We start from the raw sequence: 26,068 nt of genomic DNA on the forward strand, positions 1-26,068 counted from the left end.
GGCTTTCAACGCATTCGATTCTCGCTTTGAAATAATGGAGCATAACAATAATCTCCAATGATGTCTAAAATTTAATTTAACCTACATCATTGCTCTTGTTATATATTTGCTTCGCATTCGAGAATTTAGTCCAATCGAATCCTCTATGCAAGATTTATTTTTTGTAATTAACAATTGAAGCTACACGGAATTTTTTGTCCGTGCAATTTTTCGTCTATTTTTTTGTTTCGTCCCTTTAATTGCGAACCCAACTTTGAATATAAACTGTCTGTGTCTGTGTAAATAATTAATCATTTTACCTTACGGTATTTTAGACGTTTCAAGCTTGCAATCGATAGCTTTATATTTTTATTAGAAGTTTAATAAATATTATGCAATAAATAAATAACGAATCGAATAACATTGCTATTTATTTTTACCCCTTTATGGGATATGGTTATTGTGGTTTTTCTCCCAAAGGGATCACGAAAATATTTACGGAAACCGATTGTAAATAATAGAATAGCTATAGAATATCTAAAATGTTACCTAAGGCAATATAATAGTAATAAAATAGTATGTAAGTATGTGTTAGCTTATCTCGTGACATTAAATTTATTCAAGCTCCATTTCGTGTCTTATCTCAACTACTATTAAGGTAAATGATTCCATATTAAATAACTATTTTAGGGACGAAAAAAATCGCTTCTAAAAAGTTTATGGCTGCATTTGGTTACAAAGCCTCGAACATCCCAAATATATTAAGATGACAAAAGATTGTGTTACTTACGGCTTTTATAATCACCTTTCTAGATAGGTTTCATGTACCTACTCATCAGATATTCTACCGCACAACAACATTATGTTGTGTTCCGGGTGAGGAAGTAGTAGACGCTGTAGTTACGTGCCTGTGCACGTGGATCATAACATCTTAGTTCCTAATTTTTTTTGGTTGTTAAATACGAATCTGTTTAGTTATTTTTTTTTTTTTTCATTGTTAATTTTGTCAATGTTAAAAAGAGGTTCATTACATTTATTTATTTTTAGAAAAAAAAATGGTTTTTTAATACTTTTTTATGTCACAGAATTATAATCGTTCTCTTTATTAATTCTACGAAAATATTTCGAAACAGATTCTTATTAAGGGACGCGATATTTCAACTATGGCACAGATTGTCGTGCCACTGTATCTTTCTCTTTCTACCACATTTGATGTAGACGATTGTCGTGTAATCGGTTGTTTCCAAACTTGCCACCTCAAGTTAGACCATTAACGTGACAAGCGTGAATTTCATGTTCTTGTATTTAATAAAATGTATTTCAATGTTTTAATTTTATTTCATTTCAAGCTATGTTCGAAGTAACAGCTTGTAAGTCCTACTGAGCTAAGGCCAGGAATAATGAGGAACAGATTTGCTGATAATGCGTTGATAGATTTACATCTGATATACGTTGGTTTCGTTTATTTCAGGGATATGTACACTTTGGAAGCATTGATATGTATACCATTCCGCAGTGGAACAGCCTAGTTAAAATATCCCTCAGTGGTTTTTACATCAATAAATTAAATTCAATTCAGGTAATTTGAAATTTCAATCTAGTTTAACAATTTATATCTCATTAGTTTCATGTGTCCTAATTAAGTGTCAAAGGCGGTGACGTCATTAAAATTGAATACGACGGTACCTATCGGTTTTGTAATGAGAGGTTCGTTACTAACAATACTATAATATTATTATATATCTGATTGCCTCGTTAGTCAAGTGTCCACATCTAACGCCATAGATGCCGAGGTCCTAAGTTCAAACAGAGTTAGGTTATTAAAATATTTTAATCGGAAAATTCTCCATAGTGGGCCAAAATTGGATGTGTGTTTCGAAAACCACGTAAAGCCACGTTGGTCCTGCGTCCGAACTCTTTCAGTCTTGGTGACAACAAGTCTTGTCAGATTTGTTGTCCCTTTGGAAAGTGCACCTGCATTTGCACACAAACGTTGTACTACAGTATGTCCATCACTGTTGGCTGGTCTCTAGATAGTTAGAATGCTGTCTTTGTCAACATCGTTCAGGAAGACATTAATATCGCAGCAAAACGTTGGAGTTCAAATGTCTGTTTCTCAATAATGTTCGAACAAGAGCGGCTTCATTTGACAGAGGCTCGTTAATGTCGTAGATTTTTTGTATACTTCTTTGATATTCGTAAAAATAACATAACCAAAATTTTAAGTTAGATGCAAGTATCCCGTCTTAATGTTTCCATTGGTAGGGTCATTGCCTGATGCCATAGTTCTTTTTACGCCATGTAAAAAAGTATTGTGGATAGGCGGAGAAATGTTGCTAGCATTCTTTCTTCAATTTAAAACGGTCATGATTTATACAGTAAGACTTTTTTAAATAGCAATAACATTAATAAAATTATTATACATAGGGAACATCATGTGTTAAAGGACACGGTTCAGCTAACCTGTTACGGGAGCACAATCCGCGAGCTTCCCTGGGATGTAAGACGGAGAGACTTTTTCAATTTTTAATAATCTGATTTAGAATTTAAAATTAATTGTCCCTTACTGAATACTATTCAAACAGATCCAGAATGACCTTTAATTATAAAACTTGATAAGAAAGCGTTGGTAGTAACTAAGATGAGATGGCTCGTCACAGATAAAAGTGTTAGTTAGAACGGATTTGTGATTTTTTTATCCCCTGCTAACCCTTATTTATAGTTCTTTTGCTTTGATGACGGTCCATTCGTAAAAAGTAATCGCATAAAATACTTACTTACTTATGTTGATTTTTTACTAGTTTTTGGTTATGATTTCGCTTGTATGAAGTCTATATCAAAATAAACTTCATTCAAGCTGGTTTTTACAAGCACTTTTGTGTAGTCCTTACATGATAACATTAAATGAATTAACCTTACGAACCGAACCGTTAATAAACTCAGTAATTACTCGTTTCCAATTAAATGACCACGATGATGATGTGTATAGATCACCACGCTTTTTTATCATCTACCTGTATAATATTATTCTGAATACGTGTTTTTTTAAATAACAATCTTATTTAAATATACAATAGAGCATCTGTTCTTATTTATCTGACATATATTTTACTGTTATCTGACATATATGTTACTGTACAAATCATGAATGCGTAAATGTTGGCAAGAATTCTAGTAGTATCATCCCGTTGAATTGCAATTCTCTGGGCAAGGAATAAACCTACTATGAAATATATACCTTATCCATTATCCATTACATAGTATAAAACAACATCGCTTACCGCTGTCTGTCTGTCCCTGTGTATGCTTAGATCTTTAAAATTACCCAACGGATTTTGATGCGGGTGCGTAAGAGAATGGGAAGCCAGACAGACTGGTGCCGTAACGCGTTCCGTAAAGAAGTCGTTTCTCATAAGAAGTTATCACTTAAAAATAGCTTTATTTATTAAATTTACACATCACTTAGTATAAAACAAAGTCGCTTACCGCTGATTTTTACAATTACACAACGGATTAAGATAGATTGATTCAAGAGGAAGGTTTATATGTATAATACATGCACAATAAATAAATAACGAATCGAATAACATTGCTATTTATTTTTACCCCTTTATGGGATATGGTTATTGTGGTTTTTCTCCCAAAGGGATCACGAAAATATTTACGGAAACCGATTGTAAATAATAGAATAGCTATAGAATATCTAAAATGTTACCTAAGGCAATATAATAGTAATAAAATAGTATGTAAGTATGTGTTAGCTTATCTCGTGACATTAAATTTATTCAAGCTCCATTTCGTGTCTTATCTCAACTACTATTAAGGTAAATGATTCCATATTAAATAACTATTTTAGGGACGAAAAAAATCGCTTCTAAAAAGTTTATGGCTGCATTTGGTTACAAAGCCTCGAACATCCCAAATATATTAAGATGACAAAAGATTGTGTTACTTACGGCTTTTATAATCACCTTTCTAGATAGGTTTCATGTACCTACTCATCAGATATTCTACCGCACAACAACATTATGTTGTGTTCCGGGTGAGGAAGTAGTAGACGCTGTAGTTACGTGCCTGTGCACGTGGATCATAACATCTTAGTTCCTAATTTTTTTTGGTTGTTAAATACGAATCTGTTTAGTTATTTTTTTTTTTTTTCATTGTTAATTTTGTCAATGTTAAAAAGAGGTTCATTACATTTATTTATTTTTAGAAAAAAAAATGGTTTTTTAATACTTTTTTATGTCACAGAATTATAATCGTTCTCTTTATTAATTCTACGAAAATATTTCGAAACAGATTCTTATTAAGGGACGCGATATTTCAACTATGGCACAGATTGTCGTGCCACTGTATCTTTCTCTTTCTACCACATTTGATGTAGACGATTGTCGTGTAATCGGTTGTTTCCAAACTTGCCACCTCAAGTTAGACCATTAACGTGACAAGCGTGAATTTCATGTTCTTGTATTTAATAAAATGTATTTCAATGTTTTAATTTTATTTCATTTCAAGCTATGTTCGAAGTAACAGCTTGTAAGTCCTACTGAGCTAAGGCCAGGAATAATGAGGAACAGATTTGCTGATAATGCGTTGATAGATTTACATCTGATATACGTTGGTTTCGTTTATTTCAGGGATATGTACACTTTGGAAGCATTGATATGTATACCATTCCGCAGTGGAACAGCCTAGTTAAAATATCCCTCAGTGGTTTTTACATCAATAAATTAAATTCAATTCAGGTAATTTGAAATTTCAATCTAGTTTAACAATTTATATCTCATTAGTTTCATGTGTCCTAATTAAGTGTCAAAGGCGGTGACGTCATTAAAATTGAATACGACGGTACCTATCGGTTTTGTAATGAGAGGTTCGTTACTAACAATACTATAATATTATTATATATCTGATTGCCTCGTTAGTCAAGTGTCCACATCTAACGCCATAGATGCCGAGGTCCTAAGTTCAAACAGAGTTAGGTTATTAAAATATTTTAATCGGAAAATTCTCCATAGTGGGCCAAAATTGGATGTGTGTTTCGAAAACCACGTAAAGCCACGTTGGTCCTGCGTCCGAACTCTTTCAGTCTTGGTGACAACAAGTCTTGTCAGATTTGTTGTCCCTTTGGAAAGTGCACCTGCATTTGCACACAAACGTTGTACTACAGTATGTCCATCACTGTTGGCTGGTCTCTAGATAGTTAGAATGCTGTCTTTGTCAACATCGTTCAGGAAGACATTAATATCGCAGCAAAACGTTGGAGTTCAAATGTCTGTTTCTCAATAATGTTCGAACAAGAGCGGCTTCATTTGACAGAGGCTCGTTAATGTCGTAGATTTTTTGTATACTTCTTTGATATTCGTAAAAATAACATAACCAAAATTTTAAGTTAGATGCAAGTATCCCGTCTTAATGTTTCCATTGGTAGGGTCATTGCCTGATGCCATAGTTCTTTTTACGCCATGTAAAAAAGTATTGTGGATAGGCGGAGAAATGTTGCTAGCATTCTTTCTTCAATTTAAAACGGTCATGATTTATACAGTAAGACTTTTTTAAATAGCAATAACATTAATAAAATTATTATACATAGGGAACATCATGTGTTAAAGGACACGGTTCAGCTAACCTGTTACGGGAGCACAATCCGCGAGCTTCCCTGGGATGTAAGACGGAGAGACTTTTTCAATTTTTAATAATCTGATTTAGAATTTAAAATTAATTGTCCCTTACTGAATACTATTCAAACAGATCCAGAATGACCTTTAATTATAAAACTTGATAAGAAAGCGTTGGTAGTAACTAAGATGAGATGGCTCGTCACAGATAAAAGTGTTAGTTAGAACGGATTTGTGATTTTTTTATCCCCTGCTAACCCTTATTTATAGTTCTTTTGCTTTGATGACGGTCCATTCGTAAAAAGTAATCGCATAAAATACTTACTTACTTATGTTGATTTTTTACTAGTTTTTGGTTATGATTTCGCTTGTATGAAGTCTATATCAAAATAAACTTCATTCAAGCTGGTTTTTACAAGCACTTTTGTGTAGTCCTTACATGATAACATTAAATGAATTAACCTTACGAACCGAACCGTTAATAAACTCAGTAATTACTCGTTTCCAATTAAATGACCACGATGATGATGTGTATAGATCACCACGCTTTTTTATCATCTACCTGTATAATATTATTCTGAATACGTGTTTTTTTAAATAACAATCTTATTTAAATATACAATAGAGCATCTGTTCTTATTTATCTGACATATATTTTACTGTTATCTGACATATATGTTACTGTACAAATCATGAATGCGTAAATGTTGGCAAGAATTCTAGTAGTATCATCCCGTTGAATTGCAATTCTCTGGGCAAGGAATAAACCTACTATGAAATATATACCTTATCCATTATCCATTACATAGTATAAAACAACATCGCTTACCGCTGTCTGTCTGTCCCTGTGTATGCTTAGATCTTTAAAATTACCCAACGGATTTTGATGCGGGTGCGTAAGAGAATGGGAAGCCAGACAGACTGGTGCCGTAACGCGTTCCGTAAAGAAGTCGTTTCTCATAAGAAGTTATCACTTAAAAATAGCTTTATTTATTAAATTTACACATCACTTAGTATAAAACAAAGTCGCTTACCGCTGATTTTTACAATTACACAACGGATTAAGATAGATTGATTCAAGAGGAAGGTTTATATGTATAATACATGCACAATATAGTAGAGAAACACTGATAATTTTAGAGGTTTCTAAAGTAATGTCATAAATGAACACATTTTTTGCGTTTACATTTCAAACGCTGGCTGAACCCTACGAGATAGATCGAAATAATGTACTACTGTATGGTACATCTTAAAAAAGTCTACAAAAAAGATCCGTGATGATATGTGTCTATCTCTTAGGGATAACCCACAATAATAATTTTTTATCCATTACTTTTTCCGAGAAATAATGGCTTATTTTCGAAGCGATTTTAAGCAATACAGCATCAGTCCTTATCCAATAAAGCACCTTAAATACATAGTGCATTTCATATAGATCAACATGGCCCTTCACAGCATGTAATTTAAATGAATATTTTCGAAGATATTAAAACGCAAAACGCAGAGCCGTAGCGGTTTGTATTGTCTAATTACAAAAAATCTGTGAACGTTGTAAAACATTCTGTAGTATTTTCATATTTTTGGATATAGTTACAATTTTCCTCAAAGACTAGACTTATTAAGACTGTCGTTTTGTTCTAAATACCACGACGGTGATGTTAAAAGATACTGGTGCCTCACCAATGATTTATAATGAATGCTAAATCCTTCTTTGGTGTTCAAGCTATCTTTATGCTCAATTTCATCAAATTTGATTCAGTAGTTTATCCGTGTAAGCGTAACAGACCTGAGTCCGTGGCGTATTAATATTAGTACAGAAAGTTAGTGTTATTGTAGATACCTACATGTTTTGGTTCCTCGAAATTATTTCTGACTTTAGCTCTGTAAGTAAACTCAGTATAAGCGGCTTATTGAGAGGTATTTAGTCGGATTTAGAGAGTGCATAAAGTCAAACACCAGGTTTTAATTAGCAACATTTTTGTTTTTGACGTTAAGTGCACGATCAAATTATATCAAACGCAATTTTTAAATTTACCAAGATACTACTTGTTTGACATCTGCCACCAAACAGCAGTACTCAGTATTGTTGTGTTTCGGTTTGAAGGGTGAGTAAACCAGTGTTATCACAGGTACGAGGGATATTTCCCAAGGTTGGTGGTCTACCTACCTATATCATATAAAAATATAAGCGCTTATTAGAAATTATACATTTATTTAGTATGTTAAATAATTGATCTACATCGATAACTTAATTTTCCTGACAAAAGTGTTCATGAGTTAACACTATCATAATATAGATCAAACGATTGAACGAATTGACGACCTCCGTGGTCGAGTAGTGTGTACACCGGTTCTCATGGGTACGCCACTCCAAGGTCCTGGGTTCGATTACCGGCCGAGTCGATGTAGAAAAAGTTCATAAGTTTTCTATATTGTCTTGGGTCTGGGTGTATGTGGTACCGTCGTTACTTCTGATTTTCCATAACACAAGAGCTACTTACATTGGGATCTGAGTAATGTATGTGATGTTGTCCAATATATATTTTTTTATAATTCAACATCTAAGTAGTAGTTTTAAAATAATAATAATAAATAATGATGATGAAGTGCTCATCTCGAGATGTGGTACCTTGTCGAAGTAAATCGAAAATGACAGATCGCGTGCGAAGTAACGTTAGCGAAGTATTTCTGAACGATAACTATCCGACTGCGACAAAGTCAAAAATTATTTCTTACCAGATATGTACCTTTGATTGACTTATATCTTGTTCAAAATATGTATTAAATGTCATATTTACTTAAACTGATCGACTTTACAAGTTTGCGTCTATAACACAGCCGTCAATTCCAACACGGTTCTTACGCTTAAATGGTATATTGATACTGTAAAATATTTAATATTTCAACAATTACCAGACTAAGGTCCACTATAATTAGCAAGAATATAAAATAAGTAGATGAAAATACGGCTTCGCGCGGGTAAAAAAAAAACAAAACAAATACGTCTTATCCTTTACTTTTCATATTCATAACATAACATGGCCGAAAATATTGATAAATATATTAAAAAAATGTTTTAGGCATCTGGTACGGTTGCAATGACATTGCAATGACATTATATCATAAAAAATATACGTAACATTGTCCTTAATTATAGGGAAAAATGGAAATAAATAATGAATTAGTCCATTGAAATGTTACAATTTTAGGGCCCAACTGAACATTTCCTAAAGGACGCGATTTTATTTGTGGGACATGTAGGGGGCGTCAATACAACCTTAACCCCAAGTTTGTGGGGTTGGCGCCCTTGTCCCCGTTGGGGGAGCGCTGTAACAGCGTTTCAAATTGACCAAAATGAAAAAAAATATAGAGCACAATTTTCAGAAAGACATGTTCTATAAATTCGTTTAAACCTAATTTTGTGCCAAAATGAACAGGAAAAAAGTTATTAAGCAAAGAAACAAAAAATAAACTTCTCTCGCTGAATCTCCATGTTAAACTATTCAATAAAAGTATTTTGGTTTTTTATTTATTATAATTAAACGACTTAAAGTACTTAATTAGTGTTTTGTTCATAAGCTACAATTTTTTAATGGTTTACGCTTTATTGATGGGAAAATGATTAATATTAAAATTAAAATATTTGCCGGAATGAGCATTTCGGCGCAATACAGTTTTCGATTGTAAAAAAATAATAATAAGCACTTACTGATGCTTCGTATTCGTGCAGTATTACATAAACATGTTAGACCGGGAGATGATGACACAAAATACTAGGTCATTTGTTTTGTGGAACAAATCGTTCGACACTCGTTATTTATCCGACGCGTTCGATTAACGCCCACGCGATTGGGCCGCCGCCGGTGCGAGCGCTATGACCATCATTTTCCTTTTTGCCTTTACCTAAATAGACCCCTGAAAAACCGCCATACTGGTACAAATGACCTAGTATTTTGTGTCATCATCTCCCGGTCCATGTTAGCTTTAAAATAAATAACTAAATAATATGTAATAATATGTAACGTATAAGGAAAATGATACATAATTGCATAATCATAAATAATATTACATAGCTAGTTATTGTAATAAGAATTTAATTATATCCCTAGTACATACAGTCGATTTCAATGGAAGGACGGGTAAAGATAAATAAAAAAATTGACCTTGAATTGATGTGACATCACTGCTCGAGATACATAAAGTAGTCAAAATAGATTTGTGAAAAGGGGGGTTTTGAATGTCCGTGGATATAAGTATTTCAGTATAATAGTATAATATGTATATTCATCACAATATTTTTGTAATGCATAATATAGCGGATCTATTAGCAAATCACATGTAATATATAAATTTAAGATTCGTTTAAATTACTTCTCCTGCCATTGGAATTTACTAAAAGGAAGAGGGACACTTGGTTGAGAATAATTTAAAGACAAGAAATCAAATTATTCTTAAAAAAATCATATGAATTAAAACAATACCAAAAAATAATATTAAATAATTTTATATAAAAGAAATAGAGAAAGAGGAAAGGTCACCTGGAGGGGGCATAAAGCTTTTTCCTTACGTTACAATTTCTGCCAGTTCATTTCTGCCTGTCCTACTAGAAGCCGAGTAAAACCTTGTTCCAGTGATATTATGAAAATATTTCATGCATTAAACGGTTTGTTCAGACGTCTTTTTCATACTGATGTAGTAACTTGAGTAGACGAGGATGAAATAGATGGATACAACTGAAAATAGTTTTTTTTTATATAAGAAACAGATATTTAAAAAATCTAAACAATAATATCAAGAATAGACCGCATTAATTTTTTTTTTCAAATCAAACAATCATATAACAATATTTTTATTTTGTAATGCAATAATAACTAATAAAACACTATTAAATATACTTACATAATTGTATAATTCTTAAAAAAATATCTGACAATTCAGTATTTGCTTTGTTAATTGACCTGACTACAATACCCACGAAAATAAAAATAAGTATTGTATAATAAATAATATAAGCTTTTACGTAACCAGGTTTATTCTGAAAAAAAAAGAATGATACATTTAATATAAATGAATATAAATTTGCCTGAATAGGCGAAATGTCCATAGTCCACTGCTGGATTAAGAACTATCCTCTGTGGGAGGAGAAGTTTGTAGAGTATTTTGCATCTGTTGCATTGTGGGTTGGATATACGGACGCAATATTTTCCTTACCCCCATACACTAAATGTCGTAAATTCAGTAATCGTTGCCCAGATTTGATCTGATAATCTTCGATTAAGATTCACATTCTGTTTACCATCATCAGATCTTTAGAAATATATAACCAACAATCAAAATATACTTTATTCAAGTAGACTTTTAAAAGCAATTTTGATTTGTCATTTTATACAAATATATCAAGTAAAGCTAATCTAACCACCGGTTCGGAATGTTAATTCTATCGAGAAGAACCGTTTGATATACATTATATTAATAATAATAATAATAATAGAGCCTTTTATTCCCGAAACTTACACTTTACAAAAGTTTACAAAGGAATTACGTTAAAAGTAAATATTTCTACTAAATAATGTCTCTTAATTCGGTGTGCCTTACGGCAAAGGCCTCCTCCAATTCTTTCCACTGCTGCCTGTCTGCTGCTGCTCTGGTCCAAAAGGGTCCTAGGGTCAATTTTAGTTCATCTTCCCATCTTCTAACTTTGCGACCTCTACTCCTAACTCCATCTCTTGGGTACCACACTGTCACTCGTTTGCTCCATTTTTCTATTTTACAGCGAAGCATATGTCCAGTCCATCTCCATTTAAGTTGATCAATTCGTAAGAGTATGTCCGTTAGTTTCGTTTTACGCCTTATATTTGCACTTCCTTCTTTATCTTTCAATTTTATACTTAGCATGCTCCTTTCCATGCTTTTTTGACATTTCTCCAGTTTGTCTCTATGTTGTTTCGTCAGGGCCCAGGTTTCACAGCCATATGTGATGCAAGGCAGAATACAGACATCGAAAGCTTTTTTCTTGATCTTTAAGCTTAGTTCCTTGCTTTTCATAATTTCTTTCAAAGCCCAATATTTTTTCCACCCAATCGCAATTCTTTTGTCTATTTCCTTTGACATTTGATCACTTGGAGATATTATCTGTCCAAGATAGACGTATTCTTCTACATATTCAATTTTTTGTCCATTGATGGTTATATCTGTAGGTACTGAGTTTGTCATCATTTTGGTTTTACTTGTGTTAATATCAAGACCTACCATCTTACTTAAGCCTACTAGGGTTTGTACCATGGTCTCCAGTACCTTAGGGTCTTCTTCCAATATAACAAGGTCATCTGCAAATCTTAGGTGACTCAATCGTACTCCGTTTATGTTCAGACCTAGATGTTCCCACTCCAGTTGTCTGAACATTTGTTCGAGTACTGCTGTAAACAGCTTTGGTGACAGCGGGTCACCCTGTCTGACTCCCTTTTCAATTCTAAAGGCATTTCCTATAGATTCTAGTCGGATACGCGCTTTACTTTGTCTATAAACGTCTTTAATTATGTTTACATAGGCTTCATGTATCCCCTGTTCTTGTAGACTTTTCCAAACGTATTCGTGCTTGAGGCTGTCGAAAGCTTTGGAATAATCAATAAAAGCTAAGTATATAGGTTTCTTATATTCATTGTATTTTTGTATAAGTTGTTTGATTGTATGTATGTGGTCAATTGTACTGAAATTTTTTCTGAACCCTGCCTGTTCCACTGGTTGGTTTTCGTCAAGCCTGAGAGATATTCTGTCTAGAATTATTTTAGCAAAAATCTTATATACATTTGAAATGAGCGATATAGGTCTGTAGTTCCCGATGTCATCTTTTGAACCTTTCTTATGTAACAGTATTATATGTGATTCTGCCCATTTACTTGGAATTATGCCTGTATGTACTATCTCCTTGAACATCTGTGTTAGAATTGGACTTATTTCTTCAATGGTACCTCTAATTAGTTCGTTAGTGATTCTATCGGGTCCAGGAGCTTTTTCCATCTTCTGACTTTTTATAGCTTTTTCTACTTCCGATTGTAATATTTCTGGTATGTCTTCAATGTCTTGGGTGCTATAATTTTCTGTTTTATATTCTGTATCGGGCAAGCATATTTCTGTTTGATTTGGGCTGTGTTTTTGATATAATGACCTATAATAGTTCGTTGCTATATTTTGGATTTTGCTGCGGGAAGTGGTTAATAGTTCTTTACCATTTAGTTTTGTTATCCATTCTTTTCCTTTTTCTCGAAGTTCTTTGAGTGCTTTTCTTGTACCTCCTGTTTTGTCTATGTGCTTCTCTATAGTTTTGGTTCTTCTTTTTATTCGGTCCCTTCTCATATTTTCGCGTATCTGTTTACTAAAGTCTGAAATTTCTTTTTGATTTTCTTTCTTATTCTTCTTTGATATTAAGTTCCTTCTTTCTTCAAGAAGCTTCATAGTTTTTTCGCTTAAATAGGATACTTTCGGTTTAGTTGTTTGATATTCTGCCTGCTCTTTGAGCTTGGTTTCTATTCTTTCGTATTTTTCGTTTAGATCCATATCTGAGGTTAGAATTTCCCTTAGGTCTTCTATGGTATCTTTTGAGTCCCTGTTTTTACTCGTGTTTTTTAGGTAGTGCATTAGAATTGCTTTCGGTCTAGGCTTTTTAAATCCTCTTTCATTTATACAGCTCCGTACCATGCGATGGTTAGTGTTAAAGTTTAGATTTTGTACTACTCCCGTGTCAGTAAAGGCCTGTAGATTATTAGTTATTATGTAGTCAATTTCGTTTCTAGTCTTTCCATCTGGAGACACCCAAGTCCACTTGTTTTTAGCTTTTTTGCGAAATTTTGAATTGAGAATTGTTAGGTTTTGCTCAAGTAAGAATTCAACTAATTGTTCACCGTTTTTACTTCTTTTCCCTTTGCTATATTTTCCTATTATATGATCTTCCCCTGCTTGTTGTGCGCCTACTTGAGCGTTGAAGTCACCCATAAGCACGATATTGTTTTTTGAATATTTTTCAGTAACTTCTGTCAATTTTTCGTAAAAGTTTGATATGTCATTTCTGGTTGCTTGTTCTGTTGGTGAGTAGACTTGAATAACTGTCCAAATTTTTGTATGTCTTGGTAAATTAATATGTAACACAGCTATTCTATCTGATATTCCTTCAAACCCAATAATTTGGTTTTTAAGTTTGACTTTTATCAAAAATCCTATTCCTCTATGTCCCGCTATTTCACCTTTATGGTATATAATATGGTCTCTTCTTTCTTCTATTCCTTCTCCTAATCTGCGCATCTCACTTATGCCCAGAATGTCACACTTGATGTTTTTTATTGCTAGCTCTAGCTCGTGCAAACTTTCTGGTGTTCTCAAGGTCCGTGTGTTTAGTGTACAAATGTAAAGACTAGTTCTTTTGAGTATATTTAATTTTGTATTACATTCAAATGTTGTTTTAGTTGATGTATTTGATATATTTGTTGGAGGGTGTTGGTCAACTTCCCCCACGGGGACCAGCCGGCTTGGGGTGCAGTTTTTAAAATTTTCATTTGTGTTTTCGTTTATCTTTGAGTTTTTATGTTTATATGTATGGGGTAATATATAGTTTTTTTCTAATGGGTGTATTTTTATACTATCTTCTTCGGTCTTCCGGTTTCTGGTGTTCGTTGGTTGCTATTGTTTAACAAGTCCCGATGTTGAGTGCGACCTGTTTTTATACATCCGGTCAAAAGCATTTATTTTATTGATTTTAGGCTGCGCGTTCCCTGTGTCATTTGTTGTTTTTGGTGAGGTGGATTCTTCTCTCTTCCTTTTATCTCGTGAGACAAAATTATCTTCTTTTATTACTAATTTATCGTACTTTATGAACGCAATATGACCTTTGCTTCTTTCTTCCTTTAGTTGGGGTAAAAGTTGTCGTCTCTTTTCTAATACTTCGTTATCAAAGTCTTCTGAGACAAAGATTTTTATAGGCAGCAGTTTCTTGTTACGTAATATGTATCCTTTTTTCAGGAGTTTAACATGTTTACTAAAATTGGGCGTGGTTTTTTTCCGACTTTTCCAATACTAAATGCTTTATTTATATCTTGATTAAAAATTTCAATGCCCGCATCTTTTAAAGTTTTTGATATTTTTTCTACTATGTTTTTGTTTTCTTTTATCTCCTCAAAGCCATAAAATATCAAATTGTTGTCCCTTTTACTCAATTCTAGGCGTTTTACTTTTGCGTTTAACGTCTGTACTTCACTTTTCAATAGTTTATTTTCTTCTATTATTGGAAGTTTTTCTTCCATCTCTTTCAGTACTGCTTTAGTAATAGAATCAGTTAAAGTTACGGTTTGTTTCTCCATCTCTAGTTTTATTTTCGAAAATAAAAGTTCCATTTGGTTATCCATTTTTTTATTCTGTTACTGTTACTTACGTATTTATAATAATATTAGATATTATTATATTCAGATATTCTTATTTATTTATTTATTTATTTTTTTTTTTTTTTTTTTTTTTTTTTTTTTTTCGGTAGAAATTATAATTTTTACAATTTTTACTTGGCAACCCAGGAGTGTTCAAAACGGAACGCAACTTTCGTTTGCCGAGGTTGGTATTACTGTATGTCAAGTCAATCTAGTCAATGACCGTTGAATGACAGTTCGGTTTGTGTATTGTAGGGTATGTTATCACAGTAATATCGGCACTTTTGTAGCAGTTTTCGACACTTTTTGTGAAGTTAAGTCACTCGTATTCGTTTTCAGGCTTTTATTGTGTGAGCACTTGCACTAATTTAAGCTTTTATGACGTATTTTACCAATTTTATGAATATTAATTACGAAGCACTCTCAATCGCTTCTACACTTGTATACATTATATTAGTTAAATACAATTATATCCCGCCTCAAAGTCACCAAGTATTAGCTCCATGCTTTTTTGTCTTCTACATAATCTTATATTACAAAATACGCTTTATTTAGAAACCTTTTTTGTATCAATTGATTGTAATTTATGAATCGGCAAAATTACATTTATCATAATAATATAAAATAAAGCATTACCTTATGTAATCCAACGAGAAGAATTATATTGAATAAAAGGGTCAAAAATACGGCGAAGAAAAATATAGAGATGACTGCAATCCACAAAAAACTTATATATTGATATTTTTGATTTAATTTAGTGATTTCAGTACCTATATTAACCCCAGATGTTATGGTGACGATAATGATCCCAATCTGAAATGATAGAAGTAGTGTCAGTTTAGCTTATTACCTTCACAGGATTTCCAGACAGATAAAAAATTTTGACATTGAACTTTAACGACAGCATTGGCTAAGTTTGACGGAACATTGGCGTTTTCAATTTCGACTTGAATTAGCAAATTAAACATACTCTCTATTTATTAATTCTAAAAGGTAATGGGTCGTTACTTCGACATAGAAAAAGATCGAAGGCACAAACAAAAGCCTAACATGCTTCCGAGAATGCAACAACCAACTTTCCAAGTCATGGTTGTTGCTAGGACGTTCTTGACAAAACATCTAATAACTTTTAGCAAACTGTCTATTTCCACCCAGGGCCTCAAAATGTCCAGCTTTATAATTCTGCCACATGAGGTGGTTAGATGGTCATATATAGGGATTGCAATCCGGCGTGATTTTCAGTCCGGCCGGATTCGACCGGATTCCGACCGGATCTGGCCGGATCGATGGGAATTCGGTTCTGTTAAATACTATTTGATAAATCTGTCTAATGAGTGGCACAATTGCCTATACAGTGGCACAATTGTATATACCAATATTGAGTTTGTATTATAATAAAAAAAATAGTTTCAACAACTTACGTAAAAAAAAATTAATTAAGTTTTTAGCGGTAACCCAAAGTAAGGCGTTATTCTTTACCTGTTTCGTCTAGGCATACGTTTGCACTTACATATCGTTTTTAGTAGACAATCTTTTAAAAAGCTTTACCACTTTTCGCACTTATTGAAGAAAATCATTGTATCTAAGAATTACTTCTGCCTTAGAAAGATAAGCTTGACGAGGATCAGTTATTGTAACTGTAACTCCTTGTTCACCATCATTCGTTGTGTCTTCGTCACCTGTATCTGATTCATTTGATGTTGTTGGTATTGTTGCCAGGCGGTCATCTGCATTCTCTTCATTATTTTTATATTAAATATCGACCATAGCTAATCATAGCTAATGTACGAAGCACAGCTGTTCATAACAATTCATAAGCTTACCTACTTTGACCATGACTCTTGCTCATGCCAATAATATCAGTTCCGAACCGAAGTTTTTTAAGGAGTGCTGATAGGATGTTATGCAGTACATTAACGATGTAATTTAATCAAGCCTAAATTAAAGAGTTTTTAACAATTAAGCGCATTTAAAGTGTCTACTCATGCAACAGTTCTATCATTTTGCCAAAATTGCTAGCACCGGATCCGGTCCCCGAATCCGGTATATTGGTATCGAATCCGGTAGACGTATAATGATGCCGGATCCGCCGGATTACCGGATCCGTTTTTCCGGATTGCAATCCCTAGTCATATATGGTGACAATCGAATGAATGGATTATTCTACCGCTACTTATAAGAACGGTTGTGTTTCGCTTTGGTTTGTGAACATACTACTGTAATTGTGGATCAAGGGATATATTAAGAGGGCTTCTAAGGTTGGTGGCGCATTGGCATAAAGAATGGGTAACATTTCATACATGTCTAATGTCTATTGGTTTCGGTATGGGCAGTGGATACCTCTTGCTATAAATAAAAAATATCCTAAGTCCAAGACCAAGTGTTTTTCATTTGCGTTGAAAAGTAAATGATTATCTTCATTACTCTAGTTTAAAATTACATATGGTTTTAATGGATAATAAAAATAATATATTAATAAAAAAAAAAAAGTTATACTATACCAGTTTCATATATGCCATAATAAAACATCCTTTTCTCAGCGATATACAGAAGCAACATTTTTGCAAAGGAAGCATTGATGAAGTCGACCTATAAGATAAACAAAAATTGTTATCGTTTCGATGTTTTTATTAAATATAGCCCACAACTACTACTCTATTTGGTGGTAGTACCATTTGCAAGTCCATAAGGGTAGATACATGCCACTTCTCATATTGTTGTGTTCCGGCTTAAAGAGTGAGCCCGGGTAACAGGCGAAAGGGACATAGCATCCAAGTTCCCAAGGTTGGTTGCGCATTGATGTTTTAAGGAATGGTTAATATTTCTTCTTTTTAAAAGACATATAAAAAGGTACTGAGCTATATTATATATATACGTTATATAAACATATTAATAAATTTGTAAGGATAATTAGTGTATACAATTTTTAAAAGAGAGTTAAAAAGAGTTATCCAAATCAATTCAAATTTATATTTATTCCAAATATGACATTTGAGATTTACATACGTTATCTAGTTTCGGCTATTCATAATTAATTGTTGCAAGATCGTCTCAAATCAGAATATATTATTCAAACGTATAAACCTACGGACATATTGGCAAGATATCGCAATCGAATCGATCCGATTTCGTTGTCGTTGAGTTTGTAATGTTTCACTTATTATGATGCGTTATAAAAAATTATGAGTTAATTGTTATACTGAGTGCGCACACAAGTTAGTCGGTAAACTACCTATTAAGTGTCAAGTCGCTCGACATACCTACACGCCTTCACACCTTTTCTTTTCATAAATTGAAATTGGTTTTTTTTTTAATAAATGATGAGAAATGAAAACATTACATTTATCACAATAATAATTATATTCATGCAATTAGAAGCTATTTAACTACGCTGACGAAGTAGAACTTCTCATGCGCGAGTAAAAATATTTGAAAAAAAAAAACTTTCAAAAATAAATATATCCGTTCTATTATTAAGATTTTACAAAATTAAATTTACACTAAAATTACTCTACTGTCTGTCTGGGTGGTGAATCTCCTGGTTTTCCAAATGTATCCTGTTTTATAGGCAGTACTTAGGTTAGTGGTGGGGCTCAGAACAAAGCCTGTAAATATTACTTTGTTAATTACTTCATAGTCTTCTTTTTGTTTAGTCTTTAAAATTCATTCCTTGAAGTCCAGGGTATTACATAACTTCTTTAATCTGATCCTTCTTCGACGAACTAATATTACTTTTAAAATTATGTCCTTGCATTTGGGTGACATGACTATCCCCCTCTAAATTTGAAATTCATGGTTTCAAACGAGCCTTGGATCTGTGAATTTTCACAAAAACAATGCTATTATACATTATTGTAACAATAATTATCCAACTATATTTAATAATATTATGTTGAACATTCTCATCAAAAGATTGAATTTATTTTAATTGCTTGAGTTTTGATTTTATTTTTCAAGTGTCGTAGGTTAATTCTATTTCAGTAGCCACTTATAATTTTTCTAATTCTTTAGTTGCAATAATAATTTTATCCTTTGACTTTTCAGTTTGCATAATTCTTACGCGAGAAATATTTAATTGACAGTTTTCACCATATAGTATTTTAGATCCTTTTGTCCATAATATTTCTTGATGTTCCTTACAATTAAGGCTTACCTCAATAGTTTTCTTGAAAAACATATAAATAGTTTTTAAATGATAACTGTAATACCTCTTCCTCTGGCCATTTCATTGGAACATCATTTATTACTTTCCTTTTTGTACAAAACATCTATTTCACAGGAGCCGAGATGGCCCAGTGGTTAGAACGCGTGCATCTTAACCGATGATTTCGGGTTCAAACCCAGGCAGGCACCACTGAAATTTCATGTGCTTAATTTGTGTTTATAATTCATCTCGTGCTCGGCGGTGAAGGAAAACATCGTGAGGAAACCTGCATGTGTCTAATTTCAACGAAATTCAGCCACATGTGTATTCCGCCAACCCGCATTGGAGCAGCGTGGTGGAATATGCTCCAAACCTTCTCCTCAAAGGGAGAGGAGGCCTTTATCCCAGCAGTGGGACATTTACGGGCTGCTTATGTATCTATTTCACTGGTATCCAAGTATTTGTATAATGCTGCCTTCAAAACTTAAATTATTAATTTTAAAACAATCATTATCTTCATATATATCTTCACAATTGTAGGCTAAAGTAACTTTTCGCATAATAGGATAGTACAGGAGGGATTGTTTTGGATCTAGATTTAACTAGAGGTATACTAATTATAAAATATACAATTTGATTAATTATCTTACTTTCTACAGAAAGGATTCTATGTCTATGTATTAATATTATTGGAAATAACTCAATCTTTCGAAATATTATTAAAGGTATTTTTTAAATTTTGAGATTCACGAGTAAGTACACTATAGTGGTATATTTTGTTTTCTGCGAATGTTATCGCTGTTGCTAATCTTTCAGCTATGTTTTACAAACTTTGAGCTTGTAGTAATAATGATATAGCCACCTTTTCTTTAATCTTATTATTAAATACACGATTAAAGTTATTATTTTTCTTGTTGATTTTTTGTTATATTTGCAATTTTACAATTATACTCCTCTGAAGTTTCATACGAAGAAAATCAGAATCTTTATCTATTAAAATTTGGTGATATCCCGAAGTAAGGTCAACTGTTGAAAAATAATTATTTCCTTGTTATTTCGAAAATAACATCTATATTTGGTAAAGCTATGTTTGGTCAATTTTTTGGAACAATGTGTACTGGAGACGACTAAGTTTTATGATATTTATTCGTTTAACAATTTATTTATTTGTTTATTTACTTCTTCTTGTTGAGTTTGAGGTAACCTAAAAGGACGTTGGTAAATAGGATCATTATCTATTAAATTTATTTTATGTTTAATAGAAGTCGTTAGACTATTTTTTACATCTTCCGTAAATAAATAATTAATGTGTCACATAAATCTTTTATATTTAATAAATTATTAATTGTTATATGGTAAATTAAAATTTCAATTTGTCGCAAATTTAATTTCCGTTCCTTTAAATCTTATTTTGCATTTATTTGCTTTATCATTTCTATACCCATTAAAATATCATATTTATCACTAAATTGTAAATATGAGATTTCATTGAACTGTCACCAGAACCGAAATAATTATTCAAATATGGTGTCTCTATTAAACCATTTTGGCTTGTTATACCATGTGTGGTCTTAATTATAACATTTTGTTTTATATTTTATATTTCTTTAAAATATTGCGCAGCTTCAGAAGTAATAAATTACCGTTGACTACCGGTGTCAAACAAATTTTTTAAAAAAGGTTCATCAATCTCAAAATATGGTAAATATGATTTGACATGATTAAACTCTATTTTATTAAATTTGACGTATTCGGTTCATTATAATTTTTAATAAAAAATTTATATTCATATAAATACTGAAAATATTTTTCCGCAGTTTCAGTATCATCATGATAATACACCTCTTCAACCTCCCATCCCTTTTCCGAAATTAATTTGTCCTGATCTCATTTGAGAGGATGTTCTCATAGTAACAGCCTCGGTTTTATTCTGTGATATTCTATTTTGATTTTTAAAATAAGTGTGTTGAGGCTTGATAAATATATTATTAGGATTTGGATTCCAAGGATTCATATTTGGACGCATTGATAATCTTTGATAAATATTATCAATGAATTAATTTTTTATTTTATAAAATCTTGGTTGATTATATTGCTTTTGGTGATTAAAATGAGAAAAAAAATCAGTTTATATGGGACTGCATTATTTATTATTCGCATATACCTATTTGAAAATTTTTGTTTTATATTATCAAATCTCCCTTCGGCTTCTGTGTGTGTGTGTGTGTACAATATTTAAGTTGCGATATCAATAAAGTTACAATTTGACACATATATTTTATCATGGAACGGTAAACTATTTCTTAAAGTATTTTGAGCCATATTTATATAAGGTTACATTATTTCCTCTACTATTGCTGAATCGCTTATTTTTTAACATAAAAAATAATTTTACGTTTTAACTCGAATATTAAATCTTTATAACTATCTTTAGGATTTATATTAGACAATTCTAATTATTGAAAGTATATATGATATGATATATATAAATGAGTATTTATTTTATTATTATTTTTATTTGTTTATTAAAGTAATTAAATGAGTGTTCTACCATACTAGCACAACGCGGCTTTTCCTTCAAACTTGCTCAACAACAACAATACTTTTTCCGGACTCTCTCCTCGTACTAGTTTAGTAATTAAATAATTGTATAATTTATGAATACGCTGTCAAATATCATCACCACTATACGTTAATACGAATTTTAAAAGTTCTTTTGGATCCATATTGGTATTTACTATTCTTTTACTACCAGGGACACTAAAATCGCTAGACAGATTATATATCGATACTTTCAATACCCTCGATACTAGAAGGAGAGGGATTCACATCACTCTTATTTTTATAAACAAACCTAGGGGGTTTTAGATAAAAAAGGAATTTTGGTAAGGATACGCTACTCAGTACTTATAGCAAATTAATACCGATTACTGTCTTCAGAATCCTCTTTCTTCTTTTGACGTATTTATTCTTGTAGTCCACAGAAAATAGTATTGAAATACTTCTTGAAACTTGGTTCAGATTAATGCACGGGATTTTTTGATCGCGTTTATAATTTGGCAAAGTTTCTACGCTGCTGAGCCCCATACGTTGAGCGCCAGTCACAATATTTAAAAAAAAAAAATTAAAAAAAAGCAATATTTAACATTGATTTTGTTTCCACTAAAACTACTCTATTGTTTGTCCGGGTGGTGAATCTCCTGGTTTTCCAAATGTATGCTGTTTCATAGGCAGCCAGATTAGTGGTGGGGTTCAGTACAACATGATCCTCCTGTGATGAACTAATATTGTTTATATTCCTTTTTAAATTATGTTCTTGCATTTGGGTGAAGTGGCTCGCGTGGTATCAGTTAAGCACACGATTTTTTCTATTCAACTAACACAACGATCCAGTGGCTTTACGATCGAAATTGAATCGGTAACAAATCGTGATCGTTATAAATTCGTAGAATTGATCCTCAGTTACGATTTAGCTGTATTATAATTATGAGGAAAAAGTCGAAGTTGGATAGAATAGAATCGAAAACGTATCGTATTGTATAAATTTGTAGAATTTATCCCCAAAAAATTATTAATAGTTTTGAATCGTCCAGCGAAGAACAATTCAACAAATTCTTTCTTTCTTACTAAAACATAAAGTGTACAAAACTGTTATCTAGTATTCGAGTATTCTGCATGTTACATGTAACAATTTCTTAATGTATTGTTCACGTAATAAGTAACGTATTCGTGTTGTTATGACTATTATTCTATAGGGCCATATTTTTTTCCTCTATATTTCACATGTAAAGAAAAAATTCATAAAAAATCTATTTAATATAATGTAATGTTACTTACATAGTTTTGGAGTTGAAGGAGTGCAATTTTTTTCACAAGCTGCCCTTTTAATCAAATAAACCCAGATTTTTTGATTCTGCGAACAAAAAAAATCACAAATAAACATATGTAGTTCTATTTTTCTTTTATCAAATAACTAGATCATTGAAATAAGACTATTCGAATTCAAATTAAAATTCAAATATCTTTAAACAACGTTTCTCTTTCTTATTGACTGCCAAAATCGTACCAACACTTGGAAAATAAACACCCCATATCTGTGAATAACAGGCGATAAACTCAGCGGTTGTCAAAGTGTTGATGTTACTTATCTAATATTTTCACATTAATAGGAGTTACAAATTTGGGATATTATCTATGGACTAATAAAATATACAAGTTAAGATTAATATAAAGCCTTAATTATGTTGATGTTTTCTTGGCCGATTTCAGTCACAGTGGACAATCTCCAGGAGACTAGCCAACCAGGAAATACTATAATCCATAAGAGTGTGCGCTCTATCCCTACTCTCTATCCCCTCATCCGATGCTCATCCATCAATAATCTGATAGACGGCAGATACGTCACGATTGAAAATAATTCTGGCGCAGGATACTTTACGTACTTTCAGAGGCACAGGAGTTGGAGAGGGAAGTTTGAAAGTGGCACCGGTAACCGAGAAGCTATGTGGAAACCGGCTGTCATGGTATGGGCATTTTATGCGGAGGAATGAGGACCATGTTGTGAGGAAGGTCTTGAGCATGGATGTGGATGTTTATAGAGGTAGGAGACGACCAAAGATGGATGGTTTGTGTGAAAGACGATATAGTTAGAAAGAATGTTTCTTGTGAGATGACGTTCGACAGAGAAGTATGTAAGAAGACATGCTGCGCAGAATATTTCGGCTGAAAAACCTTTACCTTTTTATGGTTTGGCATCGCGAGCAGCAGATCAACAAGACAGTCAAAAAGGTAGAGTATAATAATCTGGACATTAAAGAGATAATAACGGATTCAAATTAGGAAAAAAATCCCTGAGACTTCACCTGCTTTATTTATGCTGATGTTAATTGGACCGTATTGTGCAGAAATGTTTCAACCCACAGTGACACTAATTAATGTCATCAAATATCAATAAAATATTAAAGAGAAAAAAATTATTTAGACAATAAACCTGTTATATAAATGCTATGGAATGCCATTAAAATAGTGTGAATAATATTATGTTGTGCTCGGTTAAGGAAAACATTGCGGGTAAACCTCCATGTTTTATTGAATGAAATACTCCCATATATATAATCCTTGAGGAAAAATTGTACAAAGTGGCGTAATAAGCTTTAAGCCTCTTATGAACATTCACGGTTGCTGTAAGTCAATATTATCAATCACGTAATTCAATATACTTTTTACAAAGGAATTATTATAATTATCAGCCTGGTGACTCATGCCTTCTTTAGGTAATCGATTTCCGCAACTTCCTGTTTTTTTATATACGAGACTAGCTTCTATCGAAAGCATTCATATTGAAAATTAGATCATATTTTGAAGTTCAATTTCTTTTATAATATGTCTTTAATAGTGACATTAACCTTAAACGTACACTATATTTATATATATATATATATATATATATACAATTTATTTTTTAATAAAATTGTCACTATAATTCAGTATAATTCATACGTAAAATATTATATCTTGTTTGATTGAAATATTAGCATTATATGTTACCATAAACAATAACAAAAAACGTTCAAATTATTCAAATAAGAACACTTACTTTCAAATATTTATAAAAAATATATATTTTATTTTATTTAATAATCTTTAAAATAATTACCTATATTTAAATAACGTTGTTATGAAAATATATTATTATAAAGAATGTTATAATTTACCTTAGAACAAGATCCACAATACACCATCAGATCACAGGGCCTGTTCGATGAACACTGCGCCGAATCACCGAAGCCCATATACATACGTAATCGTGGTATAAATATAAACATATACGATACCTGTTTAGACCATAACGCGACTTGAGCAGGAAAAGATTAAAAAAGATACGTAATCGAACTAAAGAACGGCCGTATTGGAAGAACCCCAGTGCAATTATGTAGGAAGACTAAGATCTTAACACATATCGTAGCTAATAATTACGTATACAGCTAGAAAAGTATAAAAAAAATCCACCATACCATCAATGGATAAGCGATTTTTCTGTTGTTTCAGTACGTTAATAAACTAACATTACTTCGTAAATAAAATTTAAAGTTCTCAATACAAATAAGTGTGAATATTAAGTGTGGGATGCATTTGTAGCGGGGGGTGAGGTAGCACACATTAAAAATACGTCACTACCAATACAATATCTAACCACGTTACGCACGCACACATTTAAAAACGCAAACACAACTTTAAGTATACACAAACACTATACTGGCGTGTGTGATTGTTATTTGTTCGTGTCAAATAGACAAGCTTTTTTATATATACTAACCGGTTTAGCATATGGCTCAACTCCACCAGTCAGGAAGCATGAACTGCACAAGCCGCCATGCCGGCCCGCAAGATACCTCTTCACGCCTCGTTTGAAGGAAACCAGATTATAAGAGGAGTGGAACATGGTAGTGGATTCCATTTTTTGCTGATGCGACAAAAAAAAAAGTTGCCAAATGTCTTCGTGCGCGATGGAAATGATGTCACAGTTAGGCTTTATATACGTATATTTGCTTATATATGGAAGGATAACTTAAACGTAAAATTTAATTTTATTGAAATTAATTTATTCATGTTTATATCTTACAAATTCAATTCAACACAAATATATAAAAAAAAGTCACATGGTGCTTACAGAACTCGATTTTGTGATATTTTTTGCACAAACAATTATTGGAAACGACTCTGTAATTCCCTAAAGATGAAAACTATGTTCACAACAGCGACCCTTTTTACGTAACATTCAACGCGGTGCAATTTAATATGTCGTACATGATAAATTGTCTATGTTTGGCAGAGGTGTGCCCTGTAATCGTCTCTGGCTCCAAATATACATAATATCAAAGACACACTCATAAATAAATAGATCATGACGTAAATTAGAA

General features: G+C 32.3%; 1 protein-coding gene and 1 long non-coding RNA gene across 2 annotated transcripts in view; one reads left to right on the plus strand and one right to left on the minus strand.

The window, feature by feature from the left end:
- Nucleotides 1-26,068, plus strand: part of LOC125068823 (parapinopsin-like) — a 115,879-nt gene that overhangs the window by 81,643 nt on the left and 8,168 nt on the right. The window lies entirely within an intron of this gene.
- Nucleotides 9,575-24,942, minus strand: LOC125068824. The gene is made up of 6 exons (XR_007119794.1): nt 24,863-24,942; nt 22,986-23,061; nt 17,506-17,593; nt 15,641-15,817; nt 10,497-10,632; nt 9,575-10,330 (listed from the first exon to the last, which is right to left on the minus strand). It is a non-coding gene; the product is annotated as an uncharacterized LOC125068824 (long non-coding RNA).

The sequence above is a fragment of the Vanessa atalanta genome, chromosome 14 (genome assembly GCF_905147765.1).
Source record: "Vanessa atalanta chromosome 14, ilVanAtal1.2, whole genome shotgun sequence".
Classification (NCBI taxonomy): Eukaryota; Metazoa; Arthropoda; class Insecta; order Lepidoptera; family Nymphalidae; genus Vanessa; species Vanessa atalanta.